General features: G+C 35.0%; 1 protein-coding gene across 1 annotated transcript in view; it reads right to left on the bottom strand.

Annotated features, from left to right (window-relative positions):
• Dpp10 (dipeptidyl peptidase like 10) overlaps window positions 1-22,507 on the bottom strand; it is a 696,690-nt gene that overhangs the window by 209,250 nt on the left and 464,933 nt on the right. The gene's annotated exons all lie outside the window — the stretch shown is intronic.

The raw sequence follows: 22,507 nt of genomic DNA on the forward strand, positions 1-22,507 counted from the left end.
TTAGATTCAGTTTTAGAAGTTTTGAATTCTTTTTTTATTCAAAAGAAGTCAAAACATTTTGTAGAAATGCATAGGAAAACATTGCTGACTATGCCTGGCTAGGATTCACTGTAGAACTTGGAACAATTTACTTTCGTGGGTCTCACATTGCTATTGTTCATTTATAAAAAGGGAAGCTGAACAAGCTTTCTTTCCACATTATTATTCCCAGGAATCGACAGTTATTCTGTGATTCTTCAAAAGAGAGATAAGCAATGATTTTGGGGGAAGCATCAGTCTATCCAATGCAAGGGATTTTCAAGCACAAAGCTATTACTATATTTCCAAATCAGTGAGAAGCTACTTACCTTGGCTATCATTAAGATGCAGTTCCTATAGGTCTAATAGTTTTGTTGCACCCAAGCTTAACTGCCAAGGTCGTGGCTTTGCAAACATCAGATTTATTTGATTCAATCAGCATCAGTTACTTCTTTGGTGATTGATAACAACCAGTACCTACTATCAGTCATAAATTATGGACAATATTAATACTTTAGAGAATGAAATATAGCAATCCATAACTAATATTTGCTGTCAAATGGGAGAGAGAGAGAGAGAGAGAGAGAGAGAGAGAGAGAGAGAGACAGAGAGACAGAGACAGAGACAGAGACAGAGACAGAGACAGAGACAGAGAGAATTTTAATTCATTCACAAAAAGGAGTGTCAAAATGACCTAAATGATTTAGGAAAGAAATTAAGACTGAGAAAGGACAAATGAATAAGTCAAACCTAAAACGTTACTTAGAACTAACTAAAAGATACTAATGGAGCAAAAATAAAATTCTATGAAATGAATGTCAATTAAGTTTTTTATAAACAAATATAGCTGTTTTTTTTAAATTACTATTGTTTCACTTTCAGAATAGACATAGATGGTGAAAGTTGGAACATACATTTCTTTTCCTTTCTTTCTCTTTCTTTCTTTCTTTCTTTCTTTCTTTCTTTCTTTCTTTCTTTCTTTCTCTCTTTCTTTTTTTCTTTCTTTCTTCTTCTCTCATTTCTTTGTTTTATTTTAGAGAAGGTTCTATAGAGTGTTCAGGGTCTCACTACTAGATCTGATTTATAGTAATCCACCTATTTACAGTCCCCCAAGTACTGGGATTACAGTTGTGTGCCACTGTGCTCAGATTCAATTGCAAACACAGTGCGCTCTAGGGGCGAGGCCAACAGGGCAGGCCCAGGGATCACACCCCCAGCCCCTACGCTGGCTTGCAGGCACTTTAATCTCTAAGGTATTTGGCCAGCCTGGAACATACATTTCTAAGCACAGCAGACCAAGCCAGGGAGTTGAATTCTTATGAAAAGGAATACTTAATATAGTTTATCTTGAAAGACAACACGGTCACATGAAATACTGTTAAGTTTTATTACATCAAAATAATACAACCATCTGGAAAACACAAACTCTTAAAAGTTGAAAGAAAAAAGGGTAATTATATATATATATTGTTTTTTATTGACAAGAAATAAATAGATTTATCTTCACATATACAGATTGATTAATTGTTAATTCTGGGAGAATAGTTTCTCATACTTAAAATCTCCAAAATAATTTTGTAATATTATTGATGGTATAGCCATTAGTAAGTTTTTAATTTCAGCCCAATGAAAAGTAACACAAGCTACAAACCATTTCTTACATTATGTCTGCTGTCACATCAGGGTTTTTTGTATGATTGTTAGCTTTATTGATGAATAATTAATATAATAATATAAACAATTTGCCATTTCCATTTTAATGAGTGCAGACATAGATATATCCAACACAGGTGCCTGGCACATTTATCATCTATAAAATTTTGTATTCCTGTCACTTAGTAAGAACACAGCAAGAGAGATATCAATTTCACATGTTTTAAAGTACACAATACCATTTTGCTAACTGTAAGTTCTGTGTTATCCAGCAAGGTTCTAGAAAATATTTCTCTTCCACAACAGAAGACTCATTCTCCCAGAAGACTTATTCTCCCTTAAAAGGAATCCTCCACTTCCCCATCTTTGTGTTGCCTCAACCTGTGGCAACCATCATTCCATTCTGAACTTCTATGAGTTTGGCTATTTTGTTATAGTAATTAATACATACTATGTATATTTTAACATAGAGTATGTAATATTTACTTTTCAAATCTCATCTTTCAGTCCCTTTTTTTAGTCTTCCTTGAGGAATTTGGCTTATTCAGGAAGTAATGTATAATTAAATGAACCAATCCTCCAAAGATTGAAATAAGTAGAAAAGTATTAATAATATATGTGATATATTCCTGAATAATTTTTATCATTACTATATTTATTAATCTTAAAGCAACCAAAAATATAATTTAGAAAGAATATGGAAGGAATGAAAAGGAAAGTGTATACATGACTCAACATAACTCTGAATATCTGAACAATCTTTGGATAGAGACAGCTACTAGACAAAGGATAGGACAGAGAAGATGCAAATAGACTAAGCAAAGAACAACGTATGATTTTCTCAGGTATCAAGCTTATCATTCAATGCCAACATGCTTTCTTAACATTATATAGTGCTTAAAATAATTTTATTTTGGTACATACAAACTATTTATATGAACTTTTAAAGAAACACAACCCAAAAACTACATATTTTTGATGGTATTTAATTTTGTGTGCATTTTTCAAATCTGAGCCTTAGAATATTAAGTAGTACTTATTCAGCCAAATATTTATATATTTTTTTTTGAAACAGGGATTGAACTCAGGCCTTTGCGCTTGCCAGGGAAGCACTTATTCCACTAAGCCATCTCCCCGGCCCCCCAAATACTTATAATTAAGGATACTTAAATAAACTGTACACTGAGGAAACTATAAACATCCTTAAAGGAATATATGCTTTACTTCGAGCAACTCTGAAATCTAAATTTTGACCCACTTGTCTCTCCAGTTGAATGTATTTATACAGAAGTCTGAGTGGCGTTCACGCACACACACACACACACACACACACACATACACACACACACACGCAAAAAAGCCTCATTAATTTCTTACAACATAAGAATCCACTTAGATAATTTGTGAAAAATAGTCTAGAAGTGACAAGAGAAACTAGAAAATAAATACATACTTCTTAAAATTAATAAACTCAAGCTGCGTTTTGTGAAGAAATCCTTCTAAGGTCAAAGCTTCGTGATGTTGGGGGCAGCTCTCTCTAGCCTGCCAATTATTCCAGTGAGTCTGGCAGCTGCTTCGTCCTGTACTGCTGCCATTTATTGCCCCTCCTTTGCTCTCTGCTGTCTTAATGTTAACAAAGAGGTTACACCCTGGGATTGAACGATATTGATTGGTCTATAAACAAAAACCCACTATCCCACCTCCTAATGGACAATAATGGACAAGGGGCTCATTAAAAGTGATAAAGGAAGAAATACACTGTATTATCCCATGGTAAGATTATTTAAGGCATATTATTTAATTATCATGTTTTTTTGATGGGTGACACAATAACTGCAACTTTAATTCTGTACAGCTTTTTCTTTTGCTTTGGTCTCTTTGGCATGTTTGCTGATCCTCTCGTTTTTGTTTCTTTGGCACATTTTTCAAAGACTTTTCGTAAATATTAAGAAAATCCATTACATTTTATATATGCTTTTCCTTCAATGTATATACACACTCACTAACGTTCCAGTACAGAGAATTTCAGTAATTTTCAAAATGGCACCGGAGATGTGCTTTAGTTTCTTATCTGAACCATTAACTTTGTTTCCTTTACTGAAATATCTTTAGAATTTTGTATAGTAAGTGAATACAATATAAAGTGATAAGATGAAATTAACACTGCCAGCAATAGAGAAGGGGAGTGGGTTTAATCTGCCACTAGATTAAAGGAATTCAAAATTAAATTCTGTAGACTAATATATTAATAATTTTGGTATAATTAAAAATAATATGAAGAGAAGTAGATGGCTTTATGGGTTTTAAAAATTTATTGCTAATAAAAAATTCTTAAAGAAATTGATTTTCATAGTTCACAAAGAGAATTTGGTATTTGGACTAAATTAAAAGTATTATTATTTGGGTGACTCTGGACAAATTGCTCAATCTCTCTAAGCCATGATTTCTACTGCAATAAGAGGTCAAGAAAGCAAACTCAAATTGATGTAAGAATTGTTTGAAGTGTGTAGTGAGGCCACCCTCTACAGTGTTTGGCCAGAAGAGAAAATCAGTAAAGAACATCTAAAATCATCATTATTCTCCTCTGCCACTATGTCGGATTCTCACCCCGGTTGTCATCAACATAATCTTGCTTTTGAAAGAACAAACCTTTGGCCTGGGAAGACAGCTGGGTAGTCTAATCACCTGTCTGGCAAGAACAAGGACTGTACTTCTATCAGAGGTCCCACATGCCATGCGACCAAGAACCAAGGGCACATGCCACCCACTCTGGAAAGGGTGTGGTGATGCACACCTGTAATCTCAGCACTGGGGATGCTGAGACAGGAGGATCACTATGAGTCTAAACTGTGTGGTGCGGCCCTGTAGTAATAAATAAATAAACAAATAATCCTCTGAAAGAACAGCCTCTACTGGTTTGAAAATAGGAATCGGGGTTGCCAAGGTAAGAGAGAAGGTATAATTAAAGGACATGTACATTGTGTCTAAGAGAGCTATGCAGAGTGAGTTGAAGTGTTTGTAAGGATGAGGCTGGAAATGAAGAGTAGGGAAAATCTGAGAGAGATTTTATCGACTTCGGGAGACTTTGGATTTCATTTAGATGCTGTTCCCTAAGGCATTTTAAAGAATTGGAGATGTCTGTTGTTTTTGTTTTGTTTTTAAAGATAGCTATTGGTATAATGAGTATGAATTAAAAATGAATACAATATGAGGAGCTGATATTTGATATTTCTCCTGTGTAGTCATTATTTATTACTTGAAAATATTTTAAAATTATTTTTCAGCTTTATTTAGGGAAGTGTTACTTTGTCTTTTCTGTATGACTTTTGAAGTCCACGCCCATGTTTATAGTTGTCTCAAATACCTCAGTCATATCACAGAACCTTTCATGGCATTTCTTTGCGCTACATTTCTTATATTTTCTTCCACCCTGACGTCCTGTGGTACTTTGTTCTTTCAGTGGTCACTTACAAAATACTGCATTTACTATGCACACCTCTTATTTGCTGATAACTGAATAAATATTCCCTGTGCAGGAAGCATGGGCCAGATTATTTTCTTATTTCTCATTCATATTTTCTGTGCTTCTTGTCAAGCAAGAACTTTCTCTTTAATAATTTGTGTTGAATGTTTATCCCAATATCTTCCTCCTTTGTGATGAGTTTTGATGCTTAGTGTTGTATGTCATCTGATGGAGCCAAAAGCTGCCCAATCATGTATCCAAACATAGTTATGACATGGGGTCATCTGAAGGCATGTTTCTAGATGAGATAAAAACTCATTCAAAGGACGGAGTGAAACAAGTTTCTCTGCCAATATGTAGCGCTTCATTGAATCTGTGGAAGACTCAGATGGAATAAAATGTGGTCCGAGAGAACTCGCTCTCTGCCTTGATGTCCATAAGAGGCCGCATCAGCATTTCTTGCTTTTGTATTGGGACTCACGGTGGAATTTGCTCTCGTTTCTTTACAGTTTATGGCTCTATTTCTGTTTCTCTGGAGAACTCAGGATAATGTGTGAATACTAGAAACAAACAATATCAGTTGCCAACCTATTGTAATTCATAATTCTTTGGTTCACAATTCCCTATCCTGAAAATAGATACAATAATTTTATTAAAATCTTAACTATGTTAGCTTAACCCAATCCGTTATTTTTTACAAAACCTTGAAAGTACCCTGGGTATATATTATCTACTCAATATTAGTGACTTTTACTATTTATGTATATATTGTAACTGAGAAAGCCAAGTGTTAATGATAGAAATGAAACTGTCCAACATTGCAAGTGAGGTAATTATGGGGTGTGTTTGATTCCATAAATGAATGAAACTTAGGAGACAATCTGAAACTATAGATATTACTGCAGTGGTGTGTTTCAAAGAAACTTTGAAAATTTTTTTTATAGGTAGAAGCCTCAAGAATTCAGCTGTACACGAACAGTTGGAATAGTCAAGTATACCACCATTTGTCAGTGGAAAAATGAAAATTGACAAGGTTAAAATGCTTGTTCGACCGTAGGAGGTCTTGACCCATTCACTTCCCACTTAATTGCTCCATATCAATGGGGTGTAGAGGGATAGCCAGAAGAGCAGAATATCACTCTCATTTTCCAATCCTTATGTGATAGGACCAAGGAAGCTGATGCAGAGATATCCATCTTCATCCTGACTGGTAGCGTTGTATTATCTCATAGATTCTCCCCATCAAATTTTATTAATTGTTGTTTTAATTTGTAGGTTTGTGGTTTAAGCCATTGTGAACAGTCACTGTGCTTTTCTTTCTCTCTCATCCCCTCTTTGCCTTGAAAATGAAAATCACTTTTCATGGGGCTGGAGAGATGGCTCAGTGGTCTAAGGCACCTACTTAGAACAAGCTTAGCAAAGCATCAGGGACCGCGGTTCAATCCCCCAGCACCACATGCCAGCCAGCCCCGCCCCCTGGTGGGCTGAGCTGGCCGCACACACCTCTCTCTCTCTCTCTCTCTCTCTCTCTCTCTCTCTCTCTCTCTCTCTCAAATAAATAAAAATTAAAAAAAAAAAGGAAAATCACTTTTCTCCTAATTCATTAATAAAAATTGACTTTCAACTTAGGTGAATGACTTTAGAAGGTATTAGGGATGAAATAGGTAAAAAGTCTATAAAAAGTATAAAAGGCTCCAGTTATATTCTTAGAAAGCATATACTGTAATGCCCTAACATTAATCCTCAGATTTCATAATTTTATTTCAATTTATCATTAGAAATAGTAATTTAGATGTCTACTTATATTACTTAGTAAGGTTAATCAAAGCTTTATTTTTATTTTGCTGTTTCTCTTTTAAAGAAATTAGAGCCCCCATTACAGTTTCTTTCCAAGATGAACACTGAATTAATATCATGTGATAAGGATCTAGAGGAGGACAAGATTCTTTTGATCATTCCTGGAGTTTTTAATCATCTGGTAGGGAGAAAACATATTTTGTATGATATTTAGTAAAATAGGGATTTGTTAGGTGGTGAAACACTGGCATATGGTGGAGTAAGGATTCCCATTGGAATCTGGTGAAGGTTTATGGAAAGGACTCTGGACTGATGTCTGATAAACTAGTAAAGTAGTTTTTTTTTCCTCTCATCTCCCATCTCCCCTCTTCATTTTTTCCTTCCTTTTCTTTCATCTGCCGTTTTTCTCCCCTCCTCCTCCTGCTCCTCTTCCTCCTCCTGCTCTTCCTCCTCCTCCTCTTTGTCCTTCTCTCCTGTTCCTCCTCCTCCTTCTCATCTTGTCCTCCAACTTCCCATCTTCCTTGCCTTCCTCCTTTCTCCGTTCACTTAAATGCTGCTAGAAGAGAAGGACCATGGCAAATATGGGAGTCCCTGGAAGAAAGGCTATGTGTGAAGAAAAGAGAGCTCAACATTGTCACAAGAGGAAGGAACACCATGGAGAGCGGAGGCAAGGTGAGGCCTGAGGATTGGATGGGACCAAAATGTGAAATTTTAAGCTGATATTCTTAACTCCCTGAGAACAAAAATAATACTGCAGACAATTGAAAGCCATTCTCCAAGACTGGACAAGTCATTTTTGCAGGAAACATATGTTAAATTTAAAAAAAAATGAGAAACTAACTATAACAAGGGTTATAATATCAACAATTCATTCGCAGAAAACACTAAAAGTATAATTATGTTTACTAAATATTGTATTGCTTTGTTTTCTGAGACAAAAATGCTTGACACCTGAAACTTAAATCAGGCTACTTTGGTTTATGGGTTTTTTTATGTTTTTATTTATTTTTATTTTTTTTCAAAGTTTTATTGATAAACAGCAATGAGACAGTTTCAGATCAAATCGGAAGTACAGTTTCAACAAATAATACACTGCATATATTCTTCTTAGTGGTTAATTGCTGTACAAGATGCGGACTTGTGATCCTATTTACAAACACCATTAGAACAAATCATTCTATTCATTAAGAGAATGCAACTATATATCTATCCCAACCACTTTGAATACACAGATACAAAATGGACATTCATAGGTATACCCCATTTTTTCTAAGTTCCATTATTGAATATTATAGGTGTGTAAACTCAGCAAAATATTCTAAAAGATTCCAGTAGCCCATAATAGCATTGGGTCTTCTGTTTAACTGGCAATGTCAGAAATTATTGACCTGAGTCCGCCACAGCTCAACTTAACAGCATGGCTTTATTTCTTATATTTCGTCTTCATACTTTTCTACTAGATGGTTAAGACCAAGGTAAAGCAGGACCTATGCAACAAGAGTTGTAGGTTTTTGGTCTGAGAAGGTCAGTGAAATGCCCTCAGTATTTGTCCTGAGATCCTGTACCTCAGATTGTAGAACCTTTATCAGTGCAGCCATGTGGATGAGTCACAGCCATTGCTTGGCCAATGTGCTCTCTGTGAAAGCCTGAGAGAGTGTCTTTTCCCCATGTGACTCTCCTTAGGCCTACTCTACGTCATCGATCACTTTCCTCTTTGGTTTGCTTGCTCTGAGAAAGGCACCTTACAGTGGAAAAAAAATGGTGGAAGAAAGCTACTCAAGTGGAGGTATCCAGGAAGTAAAGAGGATTAGGGGAAGAGGGGCTAAATATATCCCCCAAGGTTGTCTAGTATATATTTATATAACACACTCCCCCTGCCTAGGTTCCACTTATCAATGGTACAATCAGCTATGCACTTCTTAATGTATCAGTCCGTCTGTGAGATTGGCGACTTCACCATCCAGTCAATTTGCTCCGAGTGTCTTCAGCCAGCTCAGCTGACAATCGAGATTAAGCTTTGAGGAGATTAAGCTTTGAGCTGTACACGGCATTAATCTCCCACTCTTCCTCCACGCTAGTCAGTGTTGTCTTGCTAGCCATTTTCCAGATTAGGGAAATATGAAACTGCTATATCAGAAAAGGTACTTAGTAAAAACTTAAGTAATGAAATTGTCCTGAGATTATCATATCAACTACGAAGTCTTTCCACAGCAAAAGAATTCAAGATGAAATGATTCATATCATTTTCAAAAGATCTAAGAACTTCTGAAGCAACATCAATAAAAGTAAAAATTTTGTGTGGCTAAAATAGGTTTACTCAAAGTATGTTCCTTTAGTATTCCATCAAAACATGGAAGGACCATTCATAATATAGAAGTTTTTTGTACAAGCAATATAGCACCAGCCAAATACAGAATATCATGTACAAGTCATCTCGGTTTTCTGTCCCAGCTTCTTGGGGATAGAACACACATGACACCTTCTGAGAACAAATGTATATCTCAGTTAGAGCACATGCTAAGCCAAGAACACACTCCAGCCAGATGCGCTTAATAGTACTCAGCCCCATTCAGAGGTTTAAAAGTAAACAGAAAGACTGGTGCCTCCTTGGAATCCAAACAAAAGCAAAAGAAGTGTGAGGGAAATGAGAAGCATGTTCACTTTTTTACTATTTGAATTTCTGTGAAAAAAAAAAATAAGGCAATCTATACTCTGAAGACATGTGCTGAGTACGTCATGTAGGGGTTAAAATATAGGTCATGAATTTAAAAATATATTCGATAAGGAAACCTATTATTTATGCTAATTATTTTCTGCCTTTCACTATTTGAAAACAAAATTAAGTGAAGCCCAAATATTATTGTTAAACAGTCTAAAATTTACTTTTATTCCACAAAGTAATATAAAAGAATAAAAATTAAGAGAACATTGAAATAATTTTATACACCATCAAAAGCAGTAGTCTTTTATTTGAAAGAGTAATAAAGATTGAAAGAAAATAGCATGAAGACAGAAAAAATTAATGTCTTTTCTAAACTATAATTTCTGAATTTAAAATCAATCATGGAACGTACCATTCTCGATAATAAGTCCTCATCTTACCTTAACTGTTCACCTTCACTTAATCCCATCAAAGTTCCTTATGATCCCTTCTGGTTGTTAATGGACTCAGTGTCAGTTAAGAGTAGTTACTTCACTTACACTGAACATTTGGGCCAGTCATCTGGGCCAATTGTACACATTAATTGCAACAGGAAAGATACATTTTCTTCTGCCATTAATACCCTCATTTCTTCGTGTTGTACCTTGTGCTTCCTTTCTTTTCCCCATGCCACTGAACACTTTAATGCTGTAAGAACACATTTTTTAGGCGGGTAATCATAAGCTGGTCTCATTTCTATCCAGGATCCACCTGTACCAGTTCCTCCACCTAATCTCAATTCCAGCTTTGTGTTCCAATTTTCTGACTGTCACTGCTCCATTATCAATCTACGTGATCACGACCCCTTCTACCTGCAAAAGAGCTGAGAGAGCAGGCTTGAATGGTGAGGCTCTTCCTTCGGATTTCACTGGCTCCTGTGTTTCTCGCCTGGGTTGGAATCTTCTCCACAAATCAGTCCACAACCACTCCCTCTCCTTTTGGTCTCCTTGGTCTTATTCCTGGTTCAACCTTCCTTGGTACACTCCGTATAAATTAACCAGGACACATTAGACCACATAGATTTCTTCAGGATTCCTTTTTTTATTAAACTGCTCTATATACTATAACAAATTATATATTCTGACCATATTTAATATGATGTTTGGAAATATATTTACATTGTGGAGTGCTAAAATTGAGAGAACTTACCATTTTTGTGATAAGAGTATGTAAAAATCTATTCTAGCAATCTGAGTAAAATAATACATAGCTACTCTAAATGTCATGCTTCATAACAGACCTCTTGAATTTGTTCTTCTTAATGTAACTGAAATTTTGTATGTTATACTGCATTGAACCAATACCCCAATAATGACCATTTCCTCCCACCCCTTTTAAGTACCATTCTGTTGTCCCTTTATACAGGTCTAGACCTTTAAGACAATGGTTATAAGGCATTACTTTTAAATAAAAAAAGCTAACACTTTTCATTATTATGATTCTGGTAGAGGCAAATTTTGTTGCCTAAGTGAGAAAATTATGTTTTCTTTTGTTAGCAAGTGAGATGCTTTCTGCATAAATAAACGCTTCCTTTTTATCACAGAATACAAGTGAAAAGTGTTTTCACTAGTTTCGTCAAATTGTGCTGTGGTTTCAATATTTTTGTCTCCAGCAAAGGAGAAATTCAATGCTGAAACAATTCTCTCTAAAATTCAGAAGGTCCCCATGTGATGGTTGTCGGTGAGAGGTAGTGCACCCACTGACAGGAAGGCCAGGCAGCACTGGCGAGAGACTTTATGGACTTCTACCGATGCTGATTTCTAGAAGAAGTTAGTAGGAGTATACCTCAACACTTACACTTGTAAGGAAAGAAACTGAGGGTCAGCACTGTCAGTTTTCTCAGAATTTATTTGAAAATTCATTAACATGTCCAAACTAAATTGTTTGAATCCATGATTCATTCATAGCACCTAAGAATATTACAAAGCTCATCAAGATCTGTCAGTACAGACATGCATTTAATAGTTTCCTGCCTGTTATTTGGTGCAGACAAAGGAAATACTAAAGTACATATTAAACACATACAATACAGATACACATATACACAATTACTCTGTCTCGCTTGTACTTCTCATATCAAAAGGTACAAGGCATGATGTTCTGCACTAAAAGTGCTTTGTGTCAGTGCTTAATGTAGGAAAAGAGAAGGAAGAACAAAGAATTCACAAAATTGTCTTAAAAATCCCCAGTAGATTTCTGCTTCCATAATTTCGGGCCATAGAATGTAATATGAGGAAGCAAGTTTTACAAAGTTTGCGTGAGAATTTAACTTTTTTTCTGCTTTAAAATAGATTCATAGCCACATTAAGTACCATAACATTTTTACTAAGAAAAGAAGAATATGAATGATAACTCCATACACCAGTATTATTTTCCATAATTTCAGCAAGATTGTTTTCCCTCCACAGCTCAAATGATTACATGGGAATATTTAATGTGTCTGCTAAAGAAGGGATTGTAAAGCACTCTAGCTTGAACATCCAGGCAGGTGATAGAAACCAAAGCATTGGGTGGAGACTCTGAAACCCTGGGGCTGCTCAGAATGGTCAGAATGGGTGGTGCAGGGACAAGCACTAGGTCATCTGTTTTGAAATAAATCAAAAAATACAATTTAAAAAAAAACATTTCAAGATCAATACATGCCATTTTTAGTGTTCATAACTTAAGGAAGGTGTTTAAGACACAGATGAGAAAAGTAGATCTGGGAGGTGAATTTTGCCTAGCAGAAAAGAAGTTGGGATCTCAAGTCAATATCAGTTCTGAGAGCAATTGCCCCTAAAAGGCCTGTGCCTTGGCTTTCTGTCTCACGCCCTACCGGGTCATTTCTGACATTGCCAAATACTGAAAAGGGCAAGGAACGCTTTTGTAAGGCCCAAAGGCAAGTTCTTGTGCAACTTGCTGCTGAAATACGGCTTTGCAGGCTCTTTTCTGTAGACTTTTCTCTGATTGCTCACTATTGCGAAGAGTCCCAGAATCCCTGTTGTTGGACATTTTTGTGTTTCAAAGCAAACCAATACACATAAATGATATTGGGGTTATAATATAATTTATTTTCAATAAGGCACATTAAATTAGGGGGAAAATGTTTGCACAGACTGGTAAACTCCATGCCATATAATTTTTTTTTTTTTTTTTTTTTTTTTTTTTTTTTTTTTTTGGAAATGTCTTTTTTATATATTTAGTACAGAGTCTACACGGTTTCACTGCACAGATTGGACTCATAGTGACTCTCCTGTTTTCAGCCTCCCAAATCCTGGGATTACAGGTGTGTGCCACAACACTTCGTCCTAATCACCATCTCAGGGGTGGGCCAGTATGGCACACCACGGATGGAACCCTGCTCCCTGCACCCTGTCTTTTTTACTTAATAACTAAACTAAGGAAAAAACAAACTTTCTTCCCTATCCTTTAGACAGAGCTAAGTGTTCAATTTATAGGACAAGGAAGCTTCGTTGTTCTGTGTAAGATGCTGTTTCAAATTATTATCTGGTTCATTAGTCCACAGACCTTACAAATTGTTTGATGCTGGTGGTCATAAAAAAGGACAGAAAATCAATAAAGTCAAACACAAGAACTGTATGAACTATTTCTAATTGGACATCTACACATTACCTTTCCAAGAAACATTCCAGACCGGCCTGACTTGAAGATGGCCTGACTTTTTCTGAGTTAACTCTGGTAGCATAAAGCATGAATATCCAAATCCATCTACATCTTCTATATAGAAGAAATTCCTATTTGCTAAATTCATGGCTACCTTAGCAAAAGCTAAAACCTAGGAACAATACCTAAAGCACCTCACTAGGACAAAGCATAAGTTTGCAACCTGCCTCCTAAATGTATGCTGGAAATAAATGCATTTTCAAGCAAGACATAAGAGCACCTAAGCGTGCAGGCATTTTTAAAATAATTTGAACAATCATTCTGCTGATACAATTGTGTCTTATTTGTTCCATATTTTAGGTTAAGTTGCTTTGTGTATTATGCTAATCCACTCCATCATGTGTTCTTTAATCACCTGTGCTAAACTTTGCAGAGAATATAAATTTCACAAATCTGCACATGAGGCTTCCCTTTTACTAACACTCAACAATTTTCATACTTCTACTGAGTAGCTTGATTCTTTAATCTGTCCGTTGCTGCTAATGTAGCTAATGTCAGTGCGGAGTGTCACTGAGCAATTAAAAAAATTTTGCAATGGCTGTAAGTTTGAACTACAGCAATGAGTTATGCATATTGTAAAATCTTATGTTAAGACAAACCCACAAAGGTCATTAATTTCTCTGAGTACTAATGCTGTTGTACTTTCTACTTCTAAATTTTTCACAAGAATTTTATTAACATGGCCTAGACTGACTTTGCTTGGTACATTTGAGAAAATTAACCAAATTAAGATTCTCTTGTAATGTATGTTAAATAATTCAGATGACTTTATGAGGCACAGGATAGTTCTGATACTTTGGTTCTTGTTAGTAACCTTCTGCCAGACTTTCTGAAATGACAGAAGAGGTTAATCTATTTAGTTGAAAGAATCAAATACATATTTGGACAGGCTATGTAAAGTTTTCTCAACAGAACCTTTTAAATCCATAATTTAAAATGCACCTGTGTGAGGATTCTTCAGAGAAAGAGAATGAAAAGGATAAATGTATACATGTTAACATTAGTACACACACCCACACACACCCACACACACGTGTGGAGGAGAGAGAGAGAGAGACAGAGAGAGAGAGAGAGAGAGAGAGAGAGAGAGAGAGAGAGAGAGAGACAGAGAGAGAGAGGATCAAGGGGAAAAGATTTGAGGGAAAAAGTGTCTGTGAGAGAAAGACAAGATTGCTGGGAAGACAAGAGACAGCCAGTGAGATGAGGGTAAGAGAGAGTGGGTAGGGCAAGTACGAAGTTGTCACTTTTCTTGGAAATGACTTTCTCATTCCTTCATTTGTTACTAACATTCATGTCTGGAGGATCATGCCTCCATGAGTTTTCCTTTGAAATTTACAGACTTCACATCCTTGGAGACTATCATTTTTACTTATCTGAAGAGTTTTACTGATGAGTAACTAGTGGGTGCATCAGCAATATCACAAGTTGAAGGCTTATGCCCATTCAACATGCAAAGTACACCCTTTGGAGTCAAGAGATCTAAATTAAAATATATCACCTGTTGCCTCCTCCCATGTGCATTCCAATTCTCATAACAAATTCCTGCACCTACAGTGCTTTTTCTAAGCTCTTTGTTGTTAGCTGAAGTCAAGACAAATTAAGTAAACTAATTCAAATCTCAGGGATTTTTCCTTCTAAAATCCAGACAAGGGATTTCTAAGCATGCTACCCAACAGTATAACTAAGACCAAAGCCATTTGACTTTAATAACATATAAAATTACCTTAATAACCTCTGGGAAAAATAAACAGAACCTCCAGGCATTTCTCCTTTATTCCTGTGAATCAATACTGTTATATTAGCCATGAAATCTGTAAGTGACATTTTGACCTAGACTTCTAGATGTGAGAGAGGAAAAAAAACAAAACCAAAAAAGACCTTCTCTCTCATGAAGATTTCTGATTTACAGGAACTTTGGATATGGTTTTAGTAATACATTTGAAGGTTGATTGAAACATATAGATGAAAGGGTTGATTGAAATGTATAAATGAAGGACATATTACCATTGCAAATTATGTTAACCTTCTTACTGCCTGGTTGGCCATCCTGAAAAGAATTTAGCCTTCCAGATTGCAATCACAGATAATATCAGAGCACTAAACCACCCATTACAAACACTTCAAGCACAGCTTTAGTAAATGTATACTTGGAATTCTAAGTAAGTTTTGGTGCAATGAGAAATGTGCAATCAACTGGTAGATTTCAAATTCTCATGATACTTTCTTTCCAAAGAATCACAAAGCAGAACCCATTAAAATTAGGCAAAACCATGGATGCATCTGAAAGCGCATACAACTAGAAATCCTGCCAGCCCTACTCAGAGGAAAACTAATATTTGCTTTACAAAGATCTTTATTTACCTTCCAATTTTCCTGTGTGCTTTCCAATTAAAACTCATTAACTTAACAAATTGAAAGTTAATTAATTAATCATTTTCAAATCATATGAGAATAGTTGATTATCAGATTATCACTCATTCATCTTCCTCTTGATGTATATGATTTTGTGATCAGTTTCTTAAATTTCTTGCCAATGTGACAAACAATACTGTTTTACACAATTACCATTCATTTAGATGTAACCCCATATTTTATAACCAATGTAATTGCTTTTAATTTATTTTAATATCTGCCTTTCTGTGTGGGACCATTACCTCTATGTCATTTTACTTTTAATGCTTTTCTTTTATTTAACTCACTTTATATTTTTTAGAAATTTCTTTATTTCTTTTTTTAAGTTCTTTATTTCACCCTCGCTCAAAAAAGATATATTAAATAGATTACAGCATTTTAAGTTATCTTCACTCTTTAAAGATAATATTTTTTAATTTCTGATGATTGTTGCTGAGAAATCTGTTTAAATTGCTTGTATTTCTCCATAATATTCTTAAATTCTAGTTTTTTGAATCATGTCATTTTATTATAATATAGAATGTATACAGAAATCTATCTTCCCTTTTGTATTATTTCCAACAATAATTGGAATGTTTTTATATTCAGCTAATTGTGAGCTAAGTATTTTTTTAAAGAATTAAAAAAAAATAAAGAATTTCAAACCGGATGAAAATTTTAAAGAACAATACAAGGGAACAAGGGAAGCCAGCTATGAGAATCTTTCTATTTCTGCTCTTCAAATATCTTTTTTTTTTTTTTTTTTTTTTTTTGAACCGGGGATCGAACTCAGGCCCTTGTGCTTGCCAGGAAAGTGCTTATTCTACTGAGCCATCACCCTATCCCCTGCTCTTCAAATTTCTATACATCACATACAGAAGAATGTTTTGCCCAAGGATCTAGAGTAGATTACATAATTATACTTTAGCATGTTTCTCCAAAGAATATATAATAACAACATATCATATCAGAGACTAGAAAATTAATTTAATGATGTTATTTTCCAATGTTGCAGTATTCATAATTTTCTCATATATATTTTTTTAATTCATGATAGAATCAAAGTTCATGCATCAGATTTGACTGTTATGCCACTGGCATCTTTCCTAACTTAAAAACACTGATTTCTGTTCTGTTCTTCATGTATTTAATAATTTAAAATATCCTGACCAGCTGTACTCCAAGAATCCTACATTGTGAATTTTTCTTTTTCCTTGTGGTTAGATTCAGGTCAACAGTTTATGCTCAGAACGGCACATAGAGCACATAGCTCTTCCCGATGGAATTTTTCTAGTAGAGTTTTAACTCCTTTAATATGTATTAGCCAAAAAAGCTTACTGAGACCCTTATTCTATTCTTTCCTACCTATAAACCCCTCTCCCACAATAGCATTTACCCTCCTTGCTCAGCATCTGCAGATAACTTCAACTCTCCACACCACACTCCTTATCAAATAAAACAGGCACAGTCCCTGTTTATCACAGCATAGTGCAACTCATGTCCCTGAAATACTGCAGTCACTTAAGCAAACCAATCACGCCCTCCATGGGTACCTGAAGCCACCTATACTCTTGATTCTGTAACTCCTGATTTTTACTGCCCCTGGTTAATTTCTCTGCTTTCCACGTGTGACTCATGTATGTCTGTTTGAAGCTCGTGGTGCCCATCTGCCCAATCTGTATATTTTCCCATGATATGTGCTTATGTGTGAGTATAAACAGCTGTTAATTTCAACTGTCCAGAGTCAGGTGTTGTGTTCTTTATCTCTACCACCCTCAGGTGGAAATCCCTCTTAAATGGTCGAGAGAGAGTAATAAAATACTGTCATTCTATTTTTTTTCTTTATTGCATTTTTTTTTAAGGAAAGGATCTACAGGGTGTTCAGGGTCTCACTACTAGATCAGACTCATAGTGATCCTCCTGTTTACAGCCTCCCGAGAGCTGGGATTACAGGCAAGTGCCACCACGCCCAGTCTCAATTGCTATCTCAGTGCTCCCTGTGGGCAGGGCCAGAACAGCAGGCACAGGGATCCAACCCTGGCCCCTGAACCTGCATGCAGGTGCTTTAATGTCATTCTATTTTCTTAAAAAGCTTTTTCTTTCCTTTTTTTCCTTTTTTAAAATCTTGCTCTCTTTTGTCATTATGGACTCATAGATTTTTTAAAATTTAATGTAGTATTCTTTATTTTACTCATTGATGTTACATATCTAAAATGCAGTCAGTAAATTCCATATATACAGTATCTGTGTGCTTTTCACTTTTTGTGTTAAATATTGGACATACTTTTACTTTCCAGCACAATAGAATTTTTTTCCATTTTTCAAACATCAAATCAACCACTTAATGCAAACCAAGAAGAAAAACATAATATTGGAAACACTGCAAGTTGGACTTGTCTGACCTTTCCTAGATAGATGACTACATGCTGAAGGATACACATTGTGTGTGTGTGTGTGTGTGTGTGTGTGTGTATGTGTGTGTGTTTGAGTACACATAATGCAGTTATAGTGATATTTCTAAATAAAAACAATACAGTGTACTTCCACACTGTGCCCACTTCATATTTGGACTCCCTTCATTCAAGCAATATTAATCAAAACATTTAACTTATTCTTTTCAACATTGCATGGACAAATTAGTTTCAGAATTATCACAGCATCAAAACATTTAAACGACCAGGAAAAGCTACTGATATTTGTGCAATATATGTGGACTTCAGAATACATATTCTTGAGCATGTATGCTATATATAATGTTGCCTGAATTTGAAATATCAATTGGGTAGAAATTAATTAATATGTTAATTAGGAAGTAAATCAATCAAAAAATGAATTATTTTTGTGTGACAGTAATTAATTTGCCACTTTTTAGAAGCTGCTTGCTTCAAATGCTTTTGGTACATTTGAACTTCTTTTTTATTAAATGGAATAATTTTATAACTCAAATGTCAAACTATACACAGCGATTGTCAAAGAGGACGCATTCTCATTTCTTTCAACTGCACCCCATTTTAATCTCATCTAGACAGATACCTGACTTTTAGCTTTCACTTAGCCTTTTTTGCCAAAACATATAGGCAGATATGTAGCAAATAGATAATTAGAGAGATTAGGCATGACTTAAAGTTTAATTTTATGCTCTTGTATTCCTTTATTTGTTAAGCAATGGATAGTGCTCCATAGTCATTTTTACTATCACGTGTACTGGAAATCAGATCAAGCAATAGAAAATTTCTTCCTACTCTTCTTTTAATGGTCAAATAATATCCCACTGTGAGGTTACATGCAAGTTCTTAGGAGCACCTCAAGTAATTTTCAATGTATAGTTACAACAAATAATTCTTCAATTTAAAATCTCTGCCATTAAATGAAGATAAATGTATTTAGATGTGTCTTTGAAGAAATAAAAATATGAAGTAGTATTTTAAAAATATCACCATATAAACACATTTTGCAGCTGATTTTCCAATACACACCACTGGCTTTGATTGCTAAATTCTTTTATCAATAGCTGCTATTACTTAAGTTTTCTTTAACTGGATATTAGCTAGTATTAATATCCATAAAAGGAATTAATAAACTTGAATTTCTAATAGTGAACATTTGTACAAATACAAATAGGTTAATACTTTCCATTTTTATACATATTTTGTGTCTATTCTCAGATGGATATAATTATATACCTTTTTCAGGACTATTTGTCATGACTTTAATTCTTATTTTTAATATTAAAGTCAATTTTTAATCTCTAAGTCTTTTCCATACTATATTTTTCATTTCAACCATTTACAAACAGCATTTTGGGCCCAGTCTTAGTCAGATTTCCCAATATTGGGACACAATGTCTGATACCAACAATTTAAAAGATAGCAGGTATATGTGGCTTGGAATCTGGGGATTCAGTCCATGGTAAACTGAATCCAAGACAAACATCACGTTGAAAGTGCATGGTGGAGGCCAGCTCCTGGATCAAGATGGAGGGAAGCAGAACAAAGGAGCACTGCCAAGGAGAGGGAGCCATGGACAGAAAGAAGACCCCAAGGCTTGACATCCACAACTCAATCAGACACACTTGGGTGCATGGTCCATCATTCCTACAGGCCGACCCCAAAGTCTGCCAAGCTGAACTCTACCCTAATTGCTACCAATACAAACAAAAATCTTTCTCATATTTATCTATTTTAAGTATTCTTTTGTAAATTACATGTAGTATACAATTTTAGGTGGGATATAAATATAATTCTGTCACCCAAGATAATAGTAATTCCTTCCAGCTTCAGCAACAATGGCAAAAAACATATACATAATTATTTATATATTTAGAGAATTGCTTACTGGACCAGCCTGAGGATGCTAACACTTTAAAGCCTCCGAGGAGTTTCTTCTAAATGTTGAATAATTTTTCCAGGTGGAGACTTACTTATTTGTAAGTCTGCCAGTTTTGTTTCATGACAATAATATTCTGGTGCCAATAATCATTAAGTGTTTTGCATCTCACACAATTGTCTTTGCGGTAGCTCTTGCAAAAATAAGACCATTAAATCTTTCTCCAGGAAACTATTATGATTTTAATTAAAGCCATCTTTTTGCATTTTGAGCTTTTTGTTTAGTCTTTATTTGCAACATTAATGAGCACATCTATCACGGGAAATTGGTACATGTGTATGTCATATCCTACTTTTTTTTTACTTCTAACTTATGACAGATGTTTGCACATTTGTGAGAGCAACGCTATGTGTTGACAATTAAATTTCCTTCATACCCACAGTCGAAACAGTATATCATTCTAGGTGAAATTCTAATAATTATATTGATTATATAGATGAGGAGTTATTACAAAATAAGAGAGTTACTCATGCAAAGTACACAGCAATGGACAGTGGGTATAATTTTTTTTGACAGTGTGGATAATTAAGCTTGAATTTTTCACAGCTAACTTTCAAGAGCAAAGTTTGAGGTGATCTCAAGATTGTTTAATATCAGCATATTCACACCTTCCAGTAATGCTGCATTGAACTTTGTTATTGCTTGATTTTCTCTTTTGTGAAAGAGAGTATGATATGACTCTAGGGCAGGGATTATGATAATGTTTCTGAGACTGTTATCCAGTCATGCACTGGTCAAGGAAGGAACATGCAGAAAGAAGTAAAAGAAGATCAGAAGACTTTCTTAGCCTTTGAGAACCAAACACTTCACTTTGAAGAATATCTCAGTCAATTTAACAGAATGGTAAAAAATAATCCTTGCAAAAATGTTAGAGCCCAAGCAAGAAAAATCTATTATTTTCTCTTTCCTTGAACTTTCTACTTCATGATATTAGCATGCTTTAATAGAACACATATGAAAGATAGGTATTTAATAAAGAAAAACTAAACTTCAAACACCCTTTGAATAAGATATTATCATAAGTAATTTACAGGCCTAATAGCTGTAAGAGGAAAATTTCGAGATTTAAAAGGTCAGCCTTCACTGGGGATTGAAAGGTGTTGAGTATGTGATCTCATTTTGTTTCCAGGAGCTTTCATGAATCTTTTCATCCTCAACTCAATTTTGACCAACAAAGTTCTAATATTTTTTCCATCCAGAAAAAAGATTCATGGATCACTGATTCCTGTACCATGCACCATCACATCAAATTACGAGATGTGGTAGTCAGATGACGGAGAAATTGTGTCAGAAATCTGCAATGCACATTTCATACATTAGACACTGAAAAAATAATATGGAAAAGAAAATCTGTTGTTCACACCCTGAGATACTTCATCAGTACTTTTATTCTCTCTCAAAATACTGAAAAACCTTCTGATGTATGGGGAAATGTTGTCTTAAAAGCAGTCAACCTTAACTCTTAGATACATACTTGTGCAAAGCTTCCTCCAGACTTTCCTGAAAACCCAAGCCTCACAACTTCCTGTCACATGCAGTCCTTCGGTACTTTTTAAGCTCTATTTGGGCAGGGCCCTTGTGTACTGTTCAGTGCATGACCACAGAGTCTTACACAGTCACCGGAACACATTAAAACTTTAATGACTATATTGAATAAACACGCATTTCATAAACATGGTGAATGAGTGAGCGTGAGTAAACAGAAACCTAACAACAATCAAAGGCTGAGAAATGTATTCAAACAAAATCACTTCAGTCATTCCCTCTGTATGTAATGAGATACATACTTAATTCTCACTAAGCACCTGATATATGGAAATACAGTTGTAATGAAACTTGATTAAGGATGGGAATCTTTGATTTGCTAAAATAGAATTGGTGGGACTGTTTTGTAAACCATCATGCAGTTGTTTTGGACTTTGTGAGTCACACTGTATCTGTGGTGAAACTGCTATTACATTGTGAAATATAGATAAGAATAAATGGGTAGTGTCATTGATTCATAGTAATACTTCACTTACATAAAGAGGCAGAGGGAATCATTATTTGCCCACTTATATGTGCATATGAGAATAAAAGGGAGGCAAGGACATTGAGAAATTAGAAGACTCATACATTGCTTTGGAGAATGCATCATGGTGCACAAATTTTTGAAAAGTTTTGTAGTTACTAAAAGGTAGAGTTCCCTTATCTGTTGAATAATTCCATTCCTAAGTGAGGTCCTATTCTACCTGAGAGAAATGAAAATGTATCACTTAAAATTCCCAAATTAAAAAAAATATATTTGTATGATAGTAGGATTGAGAGTTGAAAATGGGCACTCTAAATTTGCATCAACTTAAAAATGGATAAACAAAATGTGGTTAAACCTATGAAATCGAATATTATTAGGCAGAAGTAGTGGTAAAAACTATTATATAATTGTTAACACTACT

The sequence above is a fragment of the Octodon degus genome, unplaced genomic scaffold (assembly GCF_000260255.1).
Source record: "Octodon degus isolate 3935 unplaced genomic scaffold, OctDeg1.0 scaffold00014, whole genome shotgun sequence".
NCBI lineage: Eukaryota > Metazoa > Chordata > Mammalia > Rodentia > Octodontidae > Octodon > Octodon degus.